This window comes from Aulonocara stuartgranti (assembly GCF_965226115.1).
Source record: "Aulonocara stuartgranti genome assembly, chromosome: 5".
NCBI lineage: Eukaryota > Metazoa > Chordata > Actinopteri > Cichliformes > Cichlidae > Aulonocara > Aulonocara stuartgranti.
The window spans coordinates 9,888,975-9,913,658 of NC_138943.1; the positions used below are offsets into that span (position 1 = coordinate 9,888,975).

General features: G+C 43.3%; 1 protein-coding gene across 3 annotated transcripts in view; it reads right to left on the reverse strand.

The window, feature by feature from the left end:
* igsf21a (immunoglobin superfamily, member 21a) overlaps positions 1 to 24,684 on the reverse strand; it is a 186,248-nt gene that overhangs the window by 126,047 nt on the left and 35,517 nt on the right. The window contains exon 1 of one of the 3 annotated variants that reach the window (XM_082532144.1): positions 11,621 to 11,710. The exons of the other annotated variants lie outside the window; for them this stretch is intronic. The gene's annotated coding sequence lies outside the window, so the exon portion shown is untranslated. Of the gene's footprint in view, positions 1 to 11,620; positions 11,711 to 24,684 lie in introns of those variants that run through there. 3 annotated transcript variants of the gene reach the window in all.

The window sequence follows — 24,684 nt, forward strand, 5'->3', positions numbered from 1 at the left end:
AGAGTCAAATTGAATGGATAAACCTTTTCTGGGACTGCATGTCATTAACACAGAGCTGATGCTCTTACGGAAAATCCTCACCACTTACTATGAACCCACAAGAGGAGCAGGCTAGCCTTGTAAATGTCTCTGTGCGAGTTTTTCAGTGAGGTGGCGTAAATGCATATTCAAAAAATAAAAAATAACAATCATAATTCTGTGGAATGTAGTGTTAGTCATTTGACAGGAGACAAGTGTGTGTCTTGCCTTCAGTAATGGACATATTTAGTTGCAAGTGATAAATGGTGGTTCTTTTTTGTGGTTGCAGGGATTAATTGTGAACAATTCACTGACTATGTGGCACAGAAAAAGAAAGTAGCATAGCCACGGACATAAAAATGCTGCAAAGCATATGGAGAGGGATGAAAAAATTTTAAAAGAGCACATTACATGGGTTATGCACTCGTACCGGAGAAGTTCACATTTCATATAATCCCTATGAGAAACTGGAGCAGTTTCAGTCTGAACACACCAAGACACGAAGGCACAATTCCCATGCAATTAAATGACTTCATCAGTTAAACACATTTTATTTACCCATTCTCACTTGAAAGTGTTCCAGCAAAGCTACATCCCTTGTTGTGATTGATGTTGTAGTTAAAATGCAGACTATGAGGAAAATTCACAGTGCTAATTCACTTTGAGAATACAAACCCACAATGGCAAGTTTTTTTTGTTTTAGTTTTTTTCTTAACCACCCATGAGATAAATTCACAAAACATTTCAATTTTGTGATTGTTTAGACAGCTGTCTGCAAAACCATATCTGCTCTGAGTGGGCATACAAGTCTCCAATCAGCCGTTGTCCATACAAAGAAACACTTAATATAAAATCTGCAGCACATTTTCTCTGCAGTTTTTCGTGCTTTTATGATTCCACTATATTTCAGTTTCCACTGCTATTGCTTTTATTGAAGCAAAACATATGCCTCACTCTAACCCAACTTACCAATTATGAGTCTGTTCTCACAATCAGACTCATGTTACTGTGGGAATGAGAACATGGGTCTATTTTCATTCCCACAGTGTCAAACACTGCTGTTCAGTCAAAGCCAATAGCATCTCAGAGATACCCACAAGATGTTCTTTTTAACGCTGTGGGTACCGCTATCATATAATGTGGTATTTAAAACAAACCATGATTTTTCTTTTCTAAATCTAAGTAGGCAGTTAAAGTACATGTCTAGCTATTTTATTCCTTCAGTGTGGCGATAAAAGATGTATTTTTGAAAAAATTGGGGGGGAAAAATCTAGGAGATCATTAGTTCTATGCTGATTTTCTTCATTTAAAAAACCTTCATACCAACATTTCTCTTACCAATTAGGTATGTGATCACCTGTGTATACGTTCACATTTTATAAATGATAAATTGGAATGTGGCCTTGAATGTGTTGGTAAAAGCATTAACCTTAAAAAGTGTGGTTTGATGACTGGATAGTGATTGTCAATTTACAGCCTGCTTCACCTATATAAGACATAGTATGGCCTCCATCCCTTTCCTGGTTAAATCTTTCAGTGCTACCTGGGGGTGGAGTTTTACTATTAAGGAGAAGGCATGCTATCTGGATATTTGGATATCCATCTAAAAGAGGCCGGGCATTCAATTATAATTCATTTGGAGCTGAATATTAATGCTGATGATATTTTATTTTTGTATTTTTTTAAAGTCAGCATTCAAAATATCGGATGACATTTTGAATGTGCACGGATTAATTCCCATACCCATAAATCCCAGTATTTAATCCACTACATGGTTGTAGTTACTACTATACAGTCGATACCATTTATTCAGTTCATTTATTTAAATTATATTTTGAATATTTTAATACACGAGACCTCACATAAGTCAAACGTGTTTAATAATGCAATGATATGCTGTATTAAACAGTTATTGATCCAGAGTTATTTCGCTGCTTTGAAAATTTTTAACCTTATGTGGATGTCACATCACTTGATCCGTCTATCAGGTGAATACTGGTGTGTATATACATATATATATTAGAAGTTGTGCCATGCATTATGAACATCCTCACTTTAGCTGTATTTACATTCAAAGGTAGGGAGACTCTTTTTCACGTGGGATTTTTTTTTTGTGCGTTTCTGCTTTTTTGTGCTGCACAATATTGAACCTTTCAGCGATATTTGGCACTGCCTCTAAAGGAAGTCTCAGATATATTGCTAACGGTGCTCACAGCCACCTATCCATAACCTTTATCTGCATGAATCTGACACACCGCTAGGCCTGAAATCCAATACTCCCAAACCACAGCAGTGACTCTCACATGGTGGCTAGAACCAACAGAGCTTGTGTTGCAAATAGTTCCAATTAGTGAGAGGAGAGACTGAAGAAATGTGAACGGACATTTAAAACACACTTGATCAAAGAAAAATGTTCAGCACCCTTTGAGAAACTAACTGCTTTAAGGGGAGATAATTTATTATGACTGATCGTGAGGTTAAGCCCATTGTTCTACAAAAAGAACATCCAGAAAATCCTTGAAATTACCGGTTGAAACTAAAAAGTGTTTGCCAATGAAGAAAAATACTAGCAGATCCCTGTAAGAGCACATAGGCAAGTGTGGAGTGGCCAAAGAGTGCATGGCATTTAATTGGCTCATATTAGCTGGTTGTGGAGGCAAACAAGGCCTCCGGCTTGTCTTAATCCATCAGAGGCGCTGTTGGCACAAAATCTAATGAGGGCTGCAAACTATGCTTTCTCCCATTAATAACAGCAATTTGCCAAGATGCAATGAGAAAACAAAACACAGCCAATGATGGACCGGCCCAAAATGTGCCTGTTATTGTGCTCTGTGATTTATGGCTATGGCCTACCTTTGCTTAGATGTCAGTGCGACTTAATGTATGAGAAAAAAGGATGACTAAGTTTCTCAGAGCGCCTCCTCAACTGTGCCTCCAAGCAATGTAAACAAACAGAACTGATCTGGAGTGTCGAAAGCATGTTTGAGGTGATCACTTCCAGAAAATGAATATGTGGGATATAATATGGCAATTTTAGTGGGATTTTAGCAAGGATTGGGGATTGATTTAACAGACTGTATTGGAACAACAAAATATTTTACACCATCACACACATATTCAAGTGTAATTAAACACATAAAATATGCCATGTAAGAGAGTCAGCTATAAATGTCTACAAATGTGGACTCATCTGGTAATCGGTCGATTCATCTGCTAACTGCATTTCTAAAATTATGCGCTGGATTTGAAGGCAGTGGTTCAAAGCTTGTGGGCAGTGATGTGTTTTTAATAGGACGGAAGGCTCCTTAGAAAATGTCATGACTGATATGTGTTTTACAATGTACTGCTAGCAACAAATACATTTGTAATATCTGCGTTTAATCACTGTTCTTGTAGGTTTGTCCAAAAAGGAGTATACTTTCATCAAAGATTAAAAATGCAGATAAATATCAGAAAAAAATAACCTTTTCCCCACATCATTTTTATAACACAGACAAGCTAATATACTAATATAATAATAAAAAAATACAAATTATACAATAATATTTTTTTATTTTAAGAAAATGGTTTCTTACAGTCATTTTTGAACCTTTCAAACAACACAAAAAAGGTTATGGCTCTGGTTATATATATATTTTCTCTTTTTGTCTCTCGTTTTGTTTCCCTGGTTGTCCCTCTATGTCTAAGTCACTTCCTTCTCCTTCCTTTCCTGCGCATACCATCAGCATGCTTAGTTGTAGATCATCAACCCATCTGCAGCAGCAAATCTATACCAGCTCTCCGGTCACTCTCTGCTAGATTGTTCTGCATAAAACAGGTTACTTTTAGGTCTCCTTGCCTCATTGTGCTGCGTAGTTAACTCCCCATGTTTTTGTTTTGTAATATTATTCTCCTGTGCTTAGATCCACCACCTCATCACCTGTCAAACCAACTCTGTTTCACTCCTCTTCTTGCCTACGGCTCCATTCACTAGCCTGACCCGCTCTCCACCTGTCAACCACACCAAACCCCTTGGTCACCTGTCTGCCAGTGTACAAGCTTTCAACGCTCCCATCTTACAACCCCTTATTAGCTACCTGTGTCAGCTTGTTCAAACACCAACAGCATTCTTGTGTCTGCTTGCTCCACTTTCTTAACTGCGCTCTCCTTACTCCAGTAACCTTAAACGGATGTAACGTCTGTGTTTCCTTACAAGTGACTCGTATCATGAGAAATACTAAACATCTAAATTAAAAATATGAATTTGTATGCAAATAATGTGTATCCGTACCTTAATCTTAGAGTAGTGTTTTTTTTATGTACATCTCTGGCAATCAAAACATTTCAAGCAGAACGCACCGAGCAGCCAAGCGATTTGTCTGACAGCTTGTGGTGCCTTATTATTCTCTGTTGTTAAGCTGTATCTACCTTGGGTGCTGCATCCCCCAGATTTCACAAATGTCATGGTGTCAAAACCAAACATGATGGCCCCAACTACCAAAACAAGGTTGTGAGAAATTGGCTTTTCCTTTTAACTATACTTATTTTTCAACATTCACAGATACCCATGCAGTAGATTCAAGACAGAAAAATAAGCTATTTTACCCTACATTACTGAATCTTATCCTATTGAGTGCAACAGATTAACAATAAACAATTGAGTTTGTCCAATTCATTAGAAAATACTCAAAAATACTTATTGTTTTTCTTTTTTTTACTCCATCTTTAAATTTAACATATTTACGAGGCTGGTAGTCAGCATGGCTGAATGAATGCTGCAGTGAAGAATGTTCAACACACCTCAGGTGGTGATTTGTAACTGTACATGCAAGCTGAGCTCAGGAAGCGTTGCGTAGCGGGAGAAGCTCGATGACTGGATGTTGATTTATTCTTGCCAAGAACACAATCTGTGACCATGCGGAAGGTCTTCTTTTGCTAACAGAAATCTGGGAGTTGATTTTTTCAGTCAGTGATTTACTGTTTAATGATATGCCTAAGCTTCAAGAGTGTCAGCACTTGGTAGATGTAATCCCACCTCCCCATGCTCTTCTACACCCATCCACACACACACACACACACACACACACACACACACACACACACACACACACAAAGCCCATATTGCTCACAATGAGCCATGTCAGTGGGTCCTCATTCTGAATGGCCTCAGGCCTGTGGAATTATTATGTCATTGGTAAGCAGAGTTGAAGCTAGAGAGGAAATATAGCCAGTCTTCCCAGAAGAGTTAGTTAAATGCTATGTACCACTCTTAGCCACTCAACTAAAAACTTTAAATCTTAGATCCCTCTATACCTAGTTTTTTCTCATCTATATTTGTATTGGTGTACATTAGCCAGTGAGTACATATATTTCTCATTATTTGCTGTGAAGTTATTACAGTAAAGCACTTTGAGTTACATTCATTTTAAACTTTTAGAAAATAAATGCCAACACATAAACATGTTTTCCTCTCTCAAACCATTAAGGAAAAAAACACTCTTGAGGTTTAAATTGTATAGCTTTCACAGAAGGCATGCATGATAGAGACAGAGGATGACCACTGCTGAAGCATGCAAGTAGACCCCAGGGAGTAGTAGTAGTACCAGATTTTCAATGGCCATGCCATCAGGAAAAATGGCTCATACAGCCATGTCTGGTGTAGATTATCCAGCTGGGAACTTGTATGTGCAGAGAAAAATGTGCCATTAGCTTGTGTGTTTTCACTGGAGATTTCCAATGCCTCAGGAGTTTACATGATTTGATAATTTGTATGTCTGAAGAGCACTGCCTGAAAAACTGGAAAATGGGTAACTAAAAAACAAGCAAACAAAAAAACCCTGCACAGTCCTTTCAACAGTGGAAAGCACTTGACAAGAGGGGTCTGCAGTCTGCATAGTGCTTATGTTACATGTTTTACCAAAGATGTCAAAACATAAAATGTGATAGTTTACAGATAAGATTATTTGAGTGAAACTGATGAGAAAGGAAAACTTGAGAATGAAAAAATGCGATGATAGACAGCAAAGTGGAAGTACCTTTAGCTGTTTGGCTCAAGAAAGGCAAAATCCAAATACCCAGTTTATTTCATTTAAAATCTACTGAGGTATGAAAGTGTCAGGTGTCACTAGAGGATGGTGTGGATGGATGATGGTAAATGTATACAAAGTATTAGATAAGGATGTAAAAACCAAAAATAACCGAACAAGTAAGAATGATGGAAGTGGAAGCTTCTGAGAAAGAGAGAAAAAAAGGACTGAGAGAGCAGCCTTTATATCCTTAATCACTCCACATCTCCGAGCTGCTGCTGCCTAAAAAAAGGAAGAAGCAGGGTGCACAGAGGCCGGGCCATTACAACATACATAAAACAAAGAAAAAAAAAACCCATAAGATTTTACTACTATATTACTATATATAGTTTTTAAGGACAGAAATATGTCTTTCTGTTTATATGTGCTTTTAAATTATTACACAAAATGCACTCATGTAGAAAAATGCACTTAAAGAAAAATCTTCCTCCTCCTAACTAAAGTGATTCATTATATTGGAATATCTGGCAAATTTTATGAAGATAAAGCCATTCTTAGACAGACCAGTAGGATAAAATGCCTTTTTTAGTTTTTGAAAGGATATTACACTGCATCATCCCACATATATAGATTCATCTGCCTTCTAGCATCATTATTGCAGCTGTGTAAATTAGTTGTTATTGTTGTGGCTGCCAATCGAAATAATTTTGTTTTGGGAGAAGTGAATCAATTTCTTTTCTTGGTTGAGTTGGTGGGGGTTGGCAGGGGTGCAGTGTCTCAGCTTTCTGAAGCCAGATGCAATCAAAAAGACACACATCTATAAAGACTGAAATGTGTGTTAGGAAACAATAAGATGCTTTTGTAACATGTTTCTCCCCTAAACTTATGTGCCTCCTCACTGCATTAGAAATCCAAATAATACACTCATGTAGGAGGACCAGGAGTTTCTGTTCAGAGCTGCAACTCGACCATCTCCTAAATATTTATGTGAAAGAAAAACTGAATGATGCACATAATGTCAAGCAAAAACCTCTACTTTAGGGTGAGGTAAAGAGCTGAAAGTGCATTGTTTCACAATGAGGTTGGATTTTTATGTAATGCTGTAATTTTCAGTTCTTCCATGGTACTGACTCAACGGTCAGTTAGGGAACATATAAGCAGCCATGTAGAAAATGGTCTTATTGACACTTGACCATAAAGAAGTATAACAAAATGTAATATTTTATTGGCGGTATCTGCAGTAAGTGAATCAGCTGCAGACGTGCACTGAAGCAGATAGTGGCCTAAGTGTCTACTCAGCTTAGAAGTGTTTATTTTGCCTGAAAATTAAGTGGACATCCACATTACAGACCAAATGTGTTCCCAAATACCACCTCACCCCCAAACAAAGCAATTTATCAAATAGCATTTATGATTCTATTCACTATTTTTTACTCCAATATTCATAAAAGCCTCTGGTACAAAAAGTGTGGGTGTATGTAAGTAAACTCATCACTGACAGGGCAGGAATCACAGTTCAATTTTAGTGACAAACAAACAGGCAAACAAACACATGATAATGGATGGCTATGTAAAAGATGAATAAACGAGAGAGTTTGAATACTTGTTTCGTTTTTATGATCTCTTACAAAAAAGGCAAATTAACAAGATATGGAACTGTGAGAAAGACGTGGCTTTTTGCACCTCTGCAAAATAATATTCATAAAATGTTACCTGGTTTTGTTTTGTTAGTTTGGATTTTCCCCATTTGTTTATAATAAATACAACAAACAAGCACACAGCTAAGAAAAAAAAATAGCACAGAGCCTAGAAAATAGATATTCCAGTGTGTCTTTAATATGGTAAATGGGTTCGAAATTAATGAAAGGCCTCAAAGAAGTCATGATGTTGTTACCAAGGAAGCAAGTTGTCCTGGTAACCCAGAAACAGACTCGCTAGGGTATCAGTAACTGTTTGTGCATTCAATCTGTAGACCTCTGCATCACCTAGGGTTGTGAGCAATGGCAGGAAATGAGGGAGGAGAATGTGGAAAAATGACCATTCTGAATGTCAAATGGCCAGATTTGAGAATTGTATCCCACATGCAGGGAACATAAACTGCAGACTCAATTAATCATAGTGGAATTGCTACTGTTACAAGGAGGCAGTTTTTTTCAGTGACTATTCACAGCACCTCTGCAATGGTTTGCTCTTGTTCTATCCACTTTGAAGCCTCACTCAACCACTCTAGAAATGCAATCTTCCACGGGCAGTAATGTTTTTTTTTTATTATTATTATTATTCTTTCTTTACTCAAACCATTTTAATGTTGAGGCCAGAAAGAGGAGATTTTCTTGATGTCCCAAAAGGTAAAAATAGGAGGAAGAAAAACTATTGCCATAGTGACCTCAATTAAGACATCTACTATTGAGTTTGCCTGACAAACATAACCTGCAGGGTTGTACTGGTGCCTCAGCCCAGCTTTCTGGTATTGTATTATACATTTCTATTAACTCTAGTGGCCCTCAAAACGAGTCTTTCTAATTTGTATCATCATCTTTTTTTTCTTTTTTTGCTCATGGCAGTGTGTATTGTATGTTGTACTTCATAAAAATCAAACAATTGTGTGCGAGGCAGAAAATAGATATTCTGTCATCTATCTAGCTTCATTTAGTGGAGTGGAGGAGTCATGGTGAGTATGATGAAATGAAAAACTACAGTGCATAATCTTCAATCTATTCTCATACAATTATCATACAGAGCAATAAATGGACGTGAGAAAGGATCCTATTCTCCGAAAAATAAAGTTGTAATGTACAAGGTGTAACTGTTACAAAACATTATAGTGTGGCAAACTTTAAAGGAAGTACACTAGAGAGGCTACATAAATCCTTCTCTCTATCACAAGAGGTTCCAAAGGTTTTGTAAGTTTAACAGTAAAGAGCTGTGTTCATGGACAGAGAATGATCAAAGTGATAATTGAAAGAAATCTGCTGGGTCATGTAGCTCCTATTCTTTTTTTTCTCAGAAATATCAGCTCAAGTTCAATATACTAAATGCTTTTTTTCATCCAGCATAGTTCAATTACTAGCAGAGAATTACTTAGGTATATAATATCAAGTGAAGCTCTGTGACTAGACTGCTGTGATGTCCCCAGGGATTTCACTACTGCTGCCGTCTGCCCGAAAGCTACCTGGACTCTGAGACCATCCACCTGTTAGCCCAGTGCATGAGCACCAATCTGGCTGTTGCACAGTGTAATCTATAGGTGGTTATTACATCAAAAGGCCTTAAAGGTGAGTGGGGGTTTGTTCATCACTCAAGAATCAAGCAAACTGGAAAGAGGGATAAAAATGAAACTCACATGCTGATTTATCAGCACAGTGGTTAGGATTAAAGGACTGCCAGTCCCCTGCCTGTATCACCGACCTACTGCCTGCATGCTTTGTCTCAGCAGCTTTTAAACCCCCACTGTCTCCCAAGACGTGCACCATCACTTTAGTAGAATCAACCCATCATCTGATCACGTTGCTGTAAAATTGTGCCGCGACAAGATGCACAAGCCTTTACGCAGTGATCTTACTCACCATCGGTGTAGATGAAATGGTGCGGCGCACATCTGTGAACATTTTTTCCCTCTTTTTCCCAGTTCAACCTTTACTGTCAAACAAAGGAGAAAGGGGACACGCCCAAACCCAATTACAAGGTTTGTGTTGTTTAGAGGGCTGAGTATGAGTAGACCACTGGTTGACTGCTGATAAAGAAAAAAAACAAAGCAGCACTTTCCACCCCCAGCTTCATTCATTTTCTGGGTTTTTTTCTCTCCTTTTAAACAGCCATTTTAGCACTACTGTGCTTTTGTACCATGTGGAATTGCATCCCCGTTGTCACACTAAAAGCCATATAAAGTAAATACTCAGCTCACCATCAGAAAAATTCATTGCAGGGTGGGGTGGCAACTAGACCTGTATTAAAACTGCCAGAAGAGGAGACAGCTGTCCCAGCCCACGTTCTTATGTGATCTCTGCTTAGGGAGCAGGCTGGTATTCCAAAGCCTCATCTGAAAACAAATTAAAGAGGATTAGAGGCTGCCACTGCAGCTCGTCTCCTCTCCGTTCTGGGGAATAGAGTGTCCTGCTGGCCAAAATGGTGACCTTCACACTGACTTCCTGTCCTGTGTACAGGTGCTCTACAGCAAACATTAAGTTTGTGATATGCCGTCAGCAAAAAGGTCACTGTATGCTTAGATGTTGGGAGGACTGCATGGCCTGTAATATAAATGTGTTAAAATTTCAAAAAGTTAATCTGTTTAAAAATCACAGCGCAAAAAAGTATTGTTTGTGTTTTGCTGTTGTGGTCTTGTATCCCTTCACCCTGCATTTGAAATTAAACAATCACTGGGAGGTGCTGAGTCTCCACATCCACATTAGATGAGTGCTGTAGGAATTGTAGGATTATCCCTAATGCTCTGTCAGTCCTACATTGCAGCCATCATCATACAAAGCTTTTAGTATATTTCTACATGCGGTGTGGTCACTGCCCATTGAAATAGTTGGTCTGTTGTGTCGAGGTTAGGTCATCTTACTTGTTACTTGAACAAGTACTGGCATTAAACACAACAGATGTTCAAGACTTCATATCCTGTCTCAGTGCTACTGCTTGAAATTATGACCAAAACTAATGAGTTTCTCACTAACCTCAGCTTTATCTCCTGTTCAGTGGTAGGGTTTGCGCACTAAAACCTGCAAAACTATTAATAATATCTCAGCTAAAGATCTGCATTTTAACATCCTGGTGACTGTATACCAAGACAGAGACTGGCATATCTGCTCTTCATTGCTGTATCAGCTTGAAAAATATTGTTATATAATCCAAACACAGACTGCAAAGACATGGCAGAAAACAGACAACTCAATAGGGCTCACTGAAATAGTTTAGAATTTTTTTTCTTACTCACTTTATCCTGTACTGAATTACTACTTTACCCTCAGAAGCACTTTGGTGCACTTGAAGTTGGGAGGTGCACAGGTTAGCGTCAGTACCTGAACCAAGGGCATTGTTGCTGATTGAACAGGCACTGTTTTTGATCGTCTGTCAATATTTTCCCCCTGTGGTTTCAGTTACACCAAGCATTAATTGCTTCATTAATTCTGGTATCGTGTATAATTATGCTGTCATTTTACCCGCCTATATGTCCATTCCCAGTGTTGGGAAGGTTACTTTTAAAATGTATTCCATTACAGAGTACAGAATACATGCCCCAAAATGTATTCTGTAACGTATTCCGTTATGTTACTCAATGACAGTAACGTATTCTGAATACTTTGGATTACTTAATATATTATCATGCTTTTTACAACAACGTGAATGTACTATTGCTGTGTGATTTATTACTATTACTGAAGGTCCGCGACTCCGAACTGTAGTAAAGGGACCTCTGACTAATACGGCGGGGTCCCTGTCGGCTCGTAGCCGAAAAATAGCTTTACTTTGTTGTGTGGGTCAACTTTTCTTGCGAGAGACAGAGAGAGGCGTTGAAAGACTGCTCCAACGGAACTTATTGTTTTCGGAGGAAAACACGAACACGGTGTACAGTCGAGTCTTAATAGCTTACTTACAACTGGGCTCGTCAGGCACTCTTCTTGGCTGCAATGGTTATTATTATATTTACATGCTTCCAGCTCCCGTTTTTCCTCGATGGCAACTCCTACCTTTCCACTCCCCTTTTTCTCCCTCCTCGCGCTCACAGACCCATAACGTGTATGGCAGTCCATTCTCCCTGCAACACGGACTACACTGCCCATGATGCTACATTCTTTAGAGCTATGCTTGTAGCATTCTGTCTGTTAGCTTAGCACAACAACAACGAAAAGGCGCTCTCTCACCCAGGAAACACACAGTCGCAGAGAGAGAGAGAGAGCGTCGCCCTGTAACCATGGCAACCGTAACGCTGCCGCCTGGAACAACAGAACGTAGCTGTCAAACAAAACCCAAACAGTCCTGACCCACGAAAAAATGAAACAGGAAAGTACCGCCGTGTAATCCATTTATTTCAACAAAGTAACTGTATTCTGAATACCACCTTTTTAAACGGTAACCGTAACGGAATACAGTTACTCATATTTTGTATTTTAAATACGTAACGGCGGTACATGTATTCCGTTACTCCCCAACACTGTCCATTCCCACTGCCAGCTAGTGGTAGATAGGGCAGTCAAAGAAGTCACAGTGTCTATCCTGCGGCTATTTCCCTTTGGTCATACATATAAATACAAATTTCACTGGAAAAATTGAGTCATTAAATCAGCTAGGGGCCACTGACAGTAAGATGAATGCCAGGCTCCACAAATCAGACTAAACATATTGTGGATATTTATGATGAAACATAAATGAAAGAACAGTACACCAGATCTATGTGAAACCGTTCATTAAATTGATGCGCAGATACGTTCATACATCTCTGATTATTGATACACTGCTGATGCCCCAGTGTCAAACATTTGAAAGTTCTCATGCCTCAAATTGCGGCTTATTCAGAGAAAACACTGCCATAAACTGGAATGACTCAACTATCCCTTGGATCACCTGCTCTTTTTTAAGTGCTTTAGCAGGAAGGCTGAATGGAAGAAAATGATAGAGAATTACATTTATAGTTTCACTGAAAGTGCACAAGACTAAAAGTAGATTTAAGGGATTTTCCCGAATTTCACAAATTCATCTAATCTAACAACATCCATTATGATTCTCAGTTATTCTTCTAATGGTGCACTCCTGCATGCTTTATTGGGTTGCTTTTTACAATTCCCTGCTTTGAGCTGATGCACTTCTGTAGTGAAATGAAAGCGTATAAAGAAATTAAAGTTAGAGAAGCACAAGGTTAGAGAGCACAACCTATGAGTGAAGGGAAGTACCAAGCATTGGTATTCATAGCTGTCCCTCCATTTTGGATCACATTTAGTACTTGGCTGCAGCCAACTGCAGCTCTGACACATGCACATCTCCCCCTCACAGTGTTTGTGAAAGAGCTACTGTGTTAATTGGGATAAACTGTGTTAGGGAGGGGAAATTAATGCATGGCTGTAAACGGGCATAGATGAATCACATCTGTCAGGTTAATTTGATCAAAGGATAGGTGCAGTGCATGTGTATGTACTTTTATTTCTTGTGCACATTTGCTAAGCTGGGCAACAAGCTCCACTCAGTGGAAATTACTTCTGTTAGCCATATTGCATATCACACTATACTAGTATGTGTACTACTTACGCTAACGGTGTTTTTGTTGTCTACTTAAAGTCTATGTGGCCTGATGGTTTGTTTGTTTTTAATATAAAAATTAAGGCTAAGCGGAGGGATTTGAGTGACCTGTTAAATGATTTGGCAAAAAATGTAATTAATAATCATGGAAACCTGCAATAAAACTCATCAGCAGGGTCTTCAATCAAATATTAAAATTTTTTGATATAGTAGCAATGCATTATTTGTTTAAAAGACCACATTTACATCTGCATCAGAAGCCTAAGCCAACATTATCTATTTTTATAGATTTCTTTTTTGCCTAAGAGATAACTGAGCCTTGGAAAAGTCAAGGTAAAGTCCTCTGTTAACCACAAGAGAAGCTGGATCAATAAGTCATATGAAAGCCATCAAAATATCTTTACTTACCCTCTAGCAACACAACCATCAGTCCCAGCTGCTATATTACAGTACTTTTATTTGTTGCTTGGCTCCATCTCACTACATGTGTCCACACAAACATTCACACACGTAGGGATCCATATTGGTAAAAATAAATAAATACATCAAATACAAAAAAAAATCAAATGAATGTTTATTTTAACTCCCTTTTAAGGCTCTTTTTAACTTACAGATGGCATCATGAAGCCAATCAGTCCCGACAATTCTTCGACATGTTTAGCAGCATATGGCGTTAAACCTCAACCTGTTCAGTCAGTAATAACTTGGACTTGATTAATTAATTAATGGGTCTGTTCTGTTGAAATAGACCTGCTTAATAACTGCTTTATTGTACCTAACCAAGGAATTTTGATCCAAATTGAAAGAGGCAGGGGCACTCCGGTGCAAAAATCTCAATGAGAAATGTAAATTATTTTGGAGTTAAGTAGAAATGATGAGCAAATGTGTGTTGGGACTGTGAAACTGTATCGCTGTGAATCCTGATGAAACAATTGGTGCGGTCCAAATCATAGCTATGTAATCATCTACAAAAACAAACCTCGTCTGTATAAAATTTTGCCTCAGCATATATTTACTAAATTGGGTAATGGATTTGGTCATTCACAATCACTGTATCAAGTACATTTGTTTTATTATAACTTAAAAAAAAAATCACAAAAAACAGAAAATGACTTTGTGGCTACAAGACTCAGCCAATTCAATTTGAATCCAATAATTGTGTGATGGTGTGATAAAAATGAAAATCATCACAATCTGGACAGCTCAGACTGCAACTGTCCCTTACTTGGGTGAGTATAGCTGTAAATAGAAAATAGCTTAAAAGTTTTCTTTACAACAACTTCAAAAGGCAATATTATTTCTGACAGCTCCTTTCACGCCTCCGAGAAGGCAATAATTGTGTGTAGCGAGTGCGATGAGAGAATTTCAGCCACAGAAGACAGGTACATGTGTCACACAGATAGAGGCTGCTAAACGCTTGGATACTTTTTTCTGGTTACTGTCTCAGTTTGGTTTTTTTTGTTACTTGTGTTTGTGCATCAATTATGTATCTTTTTTCAGACGGTTAAAAAAATTATTGAATTTGTTTCAGATGTTGCATGTATACATTGTATATACAACATTGTATATTCAGATGTTGTATATATACATATATCAGAAAAAAAAACAAGAAAAAACCCCCACTTCTTTTGCTATTGGTGAGAAAATATGCAGTGTTGCTAATTGCCAGAAAGGTCAGGGTAAATTTCTCAGGATTGCTGTGTTCCAGAATCATCTGTGCTCGTCACTCAGCACTGTGACAGACGGATACCATCTCCACGTACACCAACACTCACAATATTTTCTATTCGTTATTTACATAAATTCATCTACAAAACACTCCTGTACACATGACTGGACAATACAAATGATGTTTTTTGCATGTCCACTCATAACTGTTAACTGTGTGATAACTTTTTTCATACCATGGGTCTTTTTTTTTTTGTCACTTTTCATTTTTCAATCTTATGCTAGGAGTAAGCATGATTGTTTAATCACAAACCAGCAGAGGAGGGGATGATGACTGTTTGAGGGGCAGAGTAATGAAGGTATAAAGCTAAATGATGGAAATCCCTGCTGTCACCCACTGTCCCTGCAGCATGTTCACAAAGGATGCTCATCTGTGTTATCCTCACACCTTAGCAAAGCTGTCTAAATAAGGAACACGAAAGACATCCTTGGCAAAACCCTGAACTTGTCCACAAGGTCGGCTATCCCCCCGGGCTGTGTGTTACTATCATGGGGGTCTGGCGCAGTCAGGTGTGAACATCTGCACTTAGGGAGCCTGCACTTCTGTAAGGCATTTTTTAATATTTGAACAAAGATCCATTAAAAAATTTCAGCATCTTGTAATTCAAGTAGTTTGACAGCGACTGAGATTATCGCACTTCATTTAGACTTTAAAAAAGCTAGCTCATGACAAGAAGGAAAGGACACTAGCACCAAATGTTAACATGAAGTGATATGGAAATCACATTTTGTTCATGTTCTAAGTGTAGTATTTAATGTATTACTCGCATTTATTTTTATGTTTTTGTAAGGATTGAAAAAGTTATGATATGATCTCAAGTGTTCCTTTGTGTCTCAGCTTGCTGGATGAGAATGTCAGAGTGCGTGTTTTATTGACAGCAAGTGACAGGGTTCCTAAGTGCTGTGTTAAACTATAGAAAATGAGATATGAGTAACCACACTTCTGCTAGACCACTGTTAGTGTTACTAAAGAAAAGACAAAGATTCACAGCAGTAGCTTCAGCCAAGACTCATATGAGATCTGCAGGCATCTTTATGTGCTGTATAATGTGGTGTTGTTGAGCATCTACTTAGCTGTCTAGAGTGCAAAACAACTGTAGCAGTGCGCTTATCCCCTGTGAATGTTTGTTTGGTCATTTATTCACAAAGCTTAAGGTGCATGACCAGGCTTTTTGTTTGTCAGAAAGGAGACAAACAGGAAAGCTAATGGAGTTTGTTTTTTAAAGTTCCTTGCTGTTTTGCATCAGCCCATGTGGAATCAGTACATCTATTTGCCATTCCAATGACACAATGCTTGGACATGATTTTGCTGCCCTCAATATATCAATTTTCATGTAAATCACACAAAAGTAGAGGGTGCTCTTCTAAAACCAAAAAAAACCCCTAATGTGCACATTTCTCCTTCGTGGTCTTGACTTTACCTAAAGGAAAACGTGATTAAAAAAATGTAAAATTTGCTTCCAACTGGAAAGTTCTTCACAATGTGCTGATTCTCAAGTGTTAGCGCATTATTGCAATAATACAGTGATGTTTGGAAAACTATGCAGCTGTGTGACGTTGCTGACGGTTACCAACGGATCCTGTTACACATCTTTTCTCTTGTCAATCTGTTTCATTCCCCTGTCTACAATGACACTATTCACATACAGCTGTCTGAATGAAAAATGTTCTGCATTTTCAAGCCTCCTGTTAGTAAACGTATTCATTTGATTTTTCATCTAATTATTATTCAATGATGGCCCCACACCCCCAATGACAGGTGATATCCAGTGTCCCAAATATCAATGTTAATGTCACTCACCAGCTACAAACACATCACAGTGACTCCTGGGCTTTAATATATTATCTTGTGAGCTGTCAAGTCCAGGGTCTGTAATAATGTGACAGCGGCTCATTGACTTTTAATGGGATGCAATTTGAGCCGAAACTCAGTGTTTAAAGCAGCAACGTGGAAGATGACAGCAGAGCGAGGGCCATCGATTCCCTTAACTTGTGATGTTTCCTTGGCTTTTAAACATGGTGGTAGGAGGTGAAAAAGGGAAACTTTCAGTGGAGCTGTAAATCCTCACGATGATGAGGAAGGTAACGCAAAGATGTAGCAAACTCAACTATGCAATGCAGGAGAGAGCCGTCAAAGTCATTCAATGACAAGAAAACAGATGCAATAAATACTAGCTTTGAGGAGATGATGACAAGGAGCTGTCCAATATACCCGTCACTCAGCCACACGTTTAGTTTGTAAATGTTGTACATGGATGTGTGAACTATGGATGAACTGAGGAGGTATTTTTTATGCTTGGATGAAGAAGAAAATGATATAGGGATTGCTGGTGTTAGATGATGAGGGTGGTATAAAAACAGGGCCATTCTGACATTGCAATTTCTGACATTCATAATGCTTAAAGGACACAGTGAGCATCCAGCGTCCTCCTCCCCTGTCGTTTTATGACAAGCTCAGACACTCCACAATCTGGTGGCGCCCAGGTACCATCACTCCAGCCATTATCTTGCAAAACCTATTCCATTTGACCTCTGCGGTTGATGTGCGTTATTCACGACAGGAAGAGCTCCAACGTGCACCTCAATTCTGGTGAAGGAGACAGAGGACCTAAAGGGAGCATGAGTGAGTGAGTGGCAGACAAAAGGTGGACGGCAGAACGAGAAGGAAGCCAGGACAGAGCCAACGACCAGAGATGTGTAGACAAAGAGAGACAAAGTGATGAAGAGATTAACAACTGAAGGGAGAGAGATCACATGCAGTGAGTTGTACTCCTCCATTAAATACCGTGGTCACCTTCAAACAAAAATAAAATGACCGCTGCGTGTCTCCACCCCATGGCCAACACCCCTCCTGCTTCCTCACTGGAGCATAAGTAAACCTCTAATGAGCAGGAAAAAGCTTCTGTGTAGTGGGCAAGATGAATAGATACAAGAGGCTACTTTGCACAGCGATGCTAGGGCAGTGTCTATCTCTGTGCTCCACAGAAGCGAGCATTCTGTTGAGTCCTTCGGGACCAAAAGGGCCTAAGAGGCCCTAATTATATCATTCAACTAATTATCCACAAAGCTGTTGTCATGGATAGCCATTTAGTTTGGGTGAAAGCCTCAATAGCAACAAAGAAGCAACTTTAAAGAAAGGTATGTGCCACTAGAATGAAAGCCTTTGACAAGATTTTTTTTTTTGTGGCACCTACAACACAAACAGATAATGCTTACGGAAACGGTTACACTCCTTTGTTTATAACGTATTTTGCCAGAGGGAGTTCAAATGAGCAACATTGTTATATTTAAATGTGCCTCTATGCAATAGCACGCTTAATATATGAGACAGGTTTTCCTCTTGTGTTAGCATAATAAAAGGGTGCATGACCATAGCAGGGGGCTCTAGTGGTTTTACATAATTCAGTTAAGTGTCAGGATAAATGTGGGACAGCCTTTCTTATACAATTCTTTTGACAGTATTTTCAAGTGGTTCAGCATTTCTCCTGACAGGGAGCGAATCTTTCTGCTGTTCATACCTTCATCTTCTCTGTAAAACTCCTTTTAAAATTTAGGGACAGGACAGGGGACGGGCCTATCTTTCGAAGCACTGAGCAAAAGTACAATTCACCAATCCGCAGGGTGAGCAATAGAATAATTGCAGCTACTGTCTTGTGATTTATTACAGGTGATTATTTTCTTACTCGCCACTGTATCTTTTATGAAAAAGTGAGACGGTCTTCCTTATGTAACAGAGGAGCGCAGCATTGTATGATGTTTATTTACAAGATCCTACTGTAAAGAAAGACTGCCTCCCTACCTCTGTTCTTGGATTAAATTTAAACACACTGCTTACAATGTCAGGTCACAGGACTTTTTAACATTAGATGCATCTCTCATTCAAACTGAACCTTTAAAAACTGGATCTGCTGCCTACAAATGGAACAAGCTAAAAAAACATAGGGGAAAGAAAACATTGTGTTTGAACTTTGGAAGTACACTGAAGAATGTATGTGGAAAATATCTGTATTAAACAAGCCTACACACATACCTATGTAAGATTGCAGAATCCTTTTCCCTGAGTTGCTAGTGATTTCTAAGTAAAAGCCTGCAAGTTTCATTCATTTTAATTATATTTCATGAAGAAAACCAAAGAGAAGGAACACTTATGGGTTTTCTTTCTATGAAAAACATGGTTTTAATAATCCCGTAGACATATGTGTATATACAAATATGTTGATATGTTTTTAAGCAGCAACAGCCTGAAATAGAGAACTTGAATTTAAGCTGAACTTTACTGGTTTGCAGATTCAACATAACAGTAAAACAAAAAAAGAAACAAAAAACATATGGAGCTAACTATAAAAGATGGACATGGCAATATTAACAACACCCACTTTTTAGTAAAGTTTAGTATTTTGGCCACCATCTTCATGTTTTGAAACTTAACAAACGGATGGTGTGGCGGAGGCGTGGCCCCGGGCGCAGCTGCAGGGGAGGAGTGGAGCGGAAGGCTCATCAGGGCGGCGCTGCGAGGCCGGTAAGAACAGCTGATGTTGTTTATGGACTGATGATGGTCTCCCTCCGCTGTGTTTATAGTGAGACGAGGAGGAGCGGCCAAGAGAGAGATCAGCTGGGCTCGTGAGCTGTCAGACTGTGTGACTGAGTCAGCTGTCAAAACAACAACACTTGAATAAATGTGGAAGTTGGCTGTACCTACCTGTGTGTGCGTGTGTCTGTGCCTGGTGTATTCCACAAGTGGTGCCGAAACCCAGGAAAGTGCCGGTGGGGAAATGTCCGACCCACAGGCCGCGCCACCCGCCCGGCCTCTGCAATTCTTGGCGCAGATGCTGGCGGAGATGGCGACGATGAGCCGGGATCAGGCGGCCGACCAGCGTGCCCACCTGGCCGCGCTGCGGGAGCAGACGGACCGGCAGACGCAAGTTCTGGAGCGGCTGGTCGGGGCCGCTGCCACGCCGAAGCCCTCGCCACTGTCGGTGGCGGTGCCCTGGATGGGGGACGGGGACGACCCACAGGTTTTTTTGGAGACCTTCCGTGCCACGGCGGAGGCTTGCCAATGGCCGCGGGAGGAGTGGGCTCCGCGGCTGCTCCCCCTGCTGTCCGGGGAGGCACAAACAGCGGCCCTGAGTCTGCCTCCGGCGTCGAGGAGCAGCTTCGCAGACGTGAGCCGGGCGGTGGTGGACAGGCTAGGGCTCACCGCCGAAGACCACCGCCGGCGGTTCCGGGCCTGTCGGCTGGCTACAACGGACCGACCATTCGCCTGGGCCCGGCAGCTGCGCGACGCGGCGGTACGCTGGCTGCAACCGGGAACATCGGAGGGGGAGACGAAGCTGGTGGACAAGGTGGTGCTGGAGCAGTTCACGGAGGGATTGCCAGCGGAGACGGCGAGATGGGTCCGGTGCCACCGGCCCGCAAGCTTGGAGGTAGCGGTGACGCTGGCGGAGGACCACCTTGCCGCTGGAGCAGGGGAACCCGGGGACGCCGGACGGAGGCCGAACAAACAGGCCCCGGTGCCGGCCCCGAGGCGCCGTGTGCCGGCACCAGGGCAGGCAGAGCGGCTGCCGGCGCTGAGCCCCACTAACCCTTTCGCGGCGTTGGTGCCGTCCAGGGCAGCCGAGCCAAGTGGAGCCGCCCCTGAGCCACGGAGAGCAGCACAGACGCCGGGGCCGGAGTGTTGGAAGTGCGGGCAGCCGGGGCACCTGAGGAGGGATTGTCCGCTTATGGAAGTGGGGCAGGTGTTTCGTGTTGCTGGCGCCCCAGCACCCTCCCCCGGTCCAGGAGGGACATACAGTATTCCGGTAAGGACTCGAGGGGGTATACGCCAGGCGTTGGTGGACACGGGCTGCACGCAGACCCTCGTACACCAAAGCTTGGTTCGCCCCGGGGCATTGCTGGAGGCAGAATGGGTGGAGGTGAGGTGTGTGCATGGTGACGTTCACAGGTATCCCATAGTGCCGCTGTTATTAAAGTATAAGGGCAAAACGCATAGAGTAACGGCGGCGGTTAGCCCGCGCCTGTCGCACCCCCTGATTCTGGGTACCAATTGGCCGGGGTTTCATCAGCTACTGGGACAGTACGCGGGGGTGCGATCACGACCGGAAGCGGGGTGTAGCGTGTGCGCGGCGTTCAGCGGTGACGCGGGGTCGTCCGACACTGACTCCGGGGGGGAGGAGCCGGCGGGTCCCTCACGGGACGTCCCGCCGGCCCCGGAAGTGTCCCCCATGGGTGATTTCCCACTGGAGCAGTCTCGTGACGGCACCCTACGCTCAGCCTTTGACCAAGTGATGGCTATTGATGGTCACGTGGTGCGCCCTGAGGCCGCGCAGACCTGCCCGCGTTTCGTCTTATTAAACGACCGATTATATCGAGTGAGTCGTGACACTCAGACAGAGGAAACACACACCCAGTTGTTGGTGCCGCAGGGCCGCCGGGAAACGCTTTTCCAGGCGGCCCACTATAACCCCATGGCAGGGCATATGGGCTATGAGAAAACTCTGGAGCGAATAACGGCCCGATTTTATTGGCCGGGCATCCGAGCGGATGTGTGCCGCTGGTGCGCGTCCTGCCCGGACTGCCAACTTGTTAACCAGCCGGCCATACCGAAGGCGCCGCTGCGCCCTCTCCCCCTCATTGAGGTCCCGTTTGAGCGCATCGGCATGGACCTCATCGGGCCGTTTCACCGGAGTGCACGCGGCTACCGCTTTGTGTTAGTCCTGGTGGATTACGCAACGCGGTACCCGGAAGCAGTTCCGCTGCGCACCATCTCTGCAAAGAGTGTGGCGCAGGCACTGTTTCAGGTCATCTCCCGAGTCGGAATCCCGAAAGAGATACTGACTGACCAGGGCACGTCGTTTATGTCTCGTACACTGCGGGAACTGTACGAATTACTGGGCATTAAATCTATTCGGACCAGCGTCTACCACCCTCAGACTGACGGGCTGGTGGAGCGGCTGAATAAGACTTTAAAGTCCATGATTCGGAAGTTCATTAACGAGGATGAACGCAATTGGGATCACTGGCTAGACCCTCTGTTATTCGCAGTGCGGGAGGTGCCCCAGGCCTCCACGGGATTTTCTCCCTTTGAACTGCTGTTCGGCAGGAGGCCACGTGGGGTGCTCGACCTGATTAAAGAAAGCTGGGAGGACGGTCCGAGCCCCGCCAAAAATGAGATTCAGTACGTGTTGGACCTGAGAGCAAAACTCCACACTTTGGGGAGGTTGTCACGGGAGAATTTGCTCCAGGCTCAGCAGCGTCAGCAACGCCTGTATGACAGAGGGGCTAGGCTCAGGCAATTTTCACCGGGAGATAAAGTGCTTGTGTTACTCCCTACTTCCAGCTCGAAGTTGCTCGCCAAGTGGCAAGGACCCTTTGTGGTCACACGGCGAGTCGGGGACGTGGACTATGAGGTCGCTCGGTCGGACAGGGGAGGAGCCACGCAGATTTATCACCTCAATCTCCTCAAACTGTGGCGAGAGGTTGAAACCGCTTCTCTGGTGAGCTTGGTGAAGGAGAGAGATGAGTTGGGGCCTGAGGTGCCAAATTCTATCATTCCCGCCTCCCTCCCTTGTGATGACCATCTCACACAGGCCCAGAGAGCGGATGTTGTCGCGTTGCAACAGCGTTTTGCGGACGTGTTCTCCCCCCTGCCCGGCCGGACGTCCCTCATCGAGCACCATTTCGTGACGCAGCCTGGCGTGACGGTGCGTTCACGGCCCTACAGGCTCCCGGAGCACAAGCGAAAAATCGTGCAGAGGGAATTGGCGGAAATGCTGAGGATGGGAGTAATAGAAGAGTCGCACAGCGCCTGGTGTAGCCCCATCGTTCTGGTGGCGAAGAAGGATGGGTCTATACGGTTCTGTGTCGACTATCGCAGGGTGAACGAAGTGTCACGCTTTGATGCCTACCCCATGCCTCGGGTCGACGAGCTCCTGGACCGGTTAGGCACGGCCCACTTTTTCACGACACTGGACTTAACCAAGGGCTATTGGCAGATTCCCTTGTCTGCCGAGGCCAGGGAGAAAACGGCCTTCGCCACTCCGTACGGTTTGTACCAGTTCGTGACACTTCCGTTTGGTCTGTTCGGGGCCCCGGCCACTTTCCAGCGTCTCATGGACCGGGTACTGCGTCCGCACGCAGCGTATGCTGCCGCCTACCTGGATGACGTGATCATCCACAGCGACACCTGGGTGGAGCATGTGCTGCGGGTGGCCGCGGTCCTGGAGTCCCTGAGGGGGGCGGGGCTCACGGCCAATCCGAAGAAGTGCGCGGTTGGACGGAGGGAGGTGCAGTATCTGGGGTACCACCTGGGGGGCGGGCAGGTGCGTCCACAGGTGGAGAAGACGGCGGCTATCGCATCCTGCCCGCGCCCCAGGACGAAAAAGGAGGTGAGACGGTTCTTGGGGTTGGCGGGTTACTATCGTCGCTTTGTGCCGGGGTTTGCGCAGCTAACCAGCCCCCTGACCGATCTCACTCGAAAGGGTGCCCCGGATCTGGTCCAGTGGACGGGGCCGTGCCAGGCGGCGTTTGTGCAGGTGAAAAAGGCTCTCTGTGGGGAGCCGCTGCTTCACACTCCTAACTTTTCCCTCCCTTTTGTTCTGCAGACTGACGCCTCGGACAGAGGGCTGGGAGCCGTTTTGTCCCAGCAGGTAAGGGGGGCCGACCGCCCTGTCCTATACATCAGCCGGAAGCTAGCAGAGCGCGAGCGCCGGTACAGCACCGTGGAGAAGGAGTGCCTGGCCATCCGGTGGGCGGTCGGCTCCCTGCGCTATTACCTCCTGGGACGCTCATTCACCCTCTGTTCGGACCACGCCCCGCTGCAGTGGCTCCACCGCATGAAGGATGCCAACGCCCGGATCACCCGGTGGTATCTGGCGTTGCAGCCCTTTAAGTTCAAGGTGATCCATAGGCCGGGGGCGCAGATGGCAGTGGCCGATTTCCTCTCTCGCTCGCGGGGGGGGGGGGAGTTGGCTCGGCCGGACGGCTCCCCGGCCTCGAACGGGCGGTGGGGGTGTGTGGCGGAGGCGTGGCCCCGGGCGCAGCTGCAGGGGAGGAGTGGAGCGGAAGGCTCATCAGGGCGGCGCTGCGAGGCCGGTAAGAACAGCTGATGTTGTTTATGGACTGATGATGGTCTCCCTCCGCTGTGTTTATAGTGAGACGAGGAGGAGCGGCCAAGAGAGAGATCAGCTGGGCTCGTGAGCTGTCAGACTGTGTGACTGAGTCAGCTGTCAAAACAACAACACTTGAATAAATGTGGAAGTTGGCTGTACCTACCTGTGTGTGCGTGTGTCTGTGCCTGGTGTATTCCACAGATGGTTTGACTGAGAAAGCTCCAAGCAAAAACCCAGGAGCAAAAACAAGGTTAAGGAGATCGTCTAGAAGGGGGTGTAGGTCTGGTGTCCAGGCTAAAAGGAAAAGTGCCTAAAGTGCCCGACAGAGGGGATTTTTCCTGCTCCATGGTAGAGAACGTCTCCGGTATATGGTACCAGTTCCCCTCCAGGACGCGGAAAATGCCGATCGGTTACCGCCTACCCGACTTTTCATCACAGGCGTACAGAACGATTACCTGGATCGGCATCATGTCTGGAGATTTTTTCACCTTGGCCTGTCACTCTACAAGACCACAGTTCCACAGCTAGGGGTACCAGGAGACTACGTCCTCACTCCAGGTGTCTGCTGTCAATTCCCGTCAATCAGTTGTTGA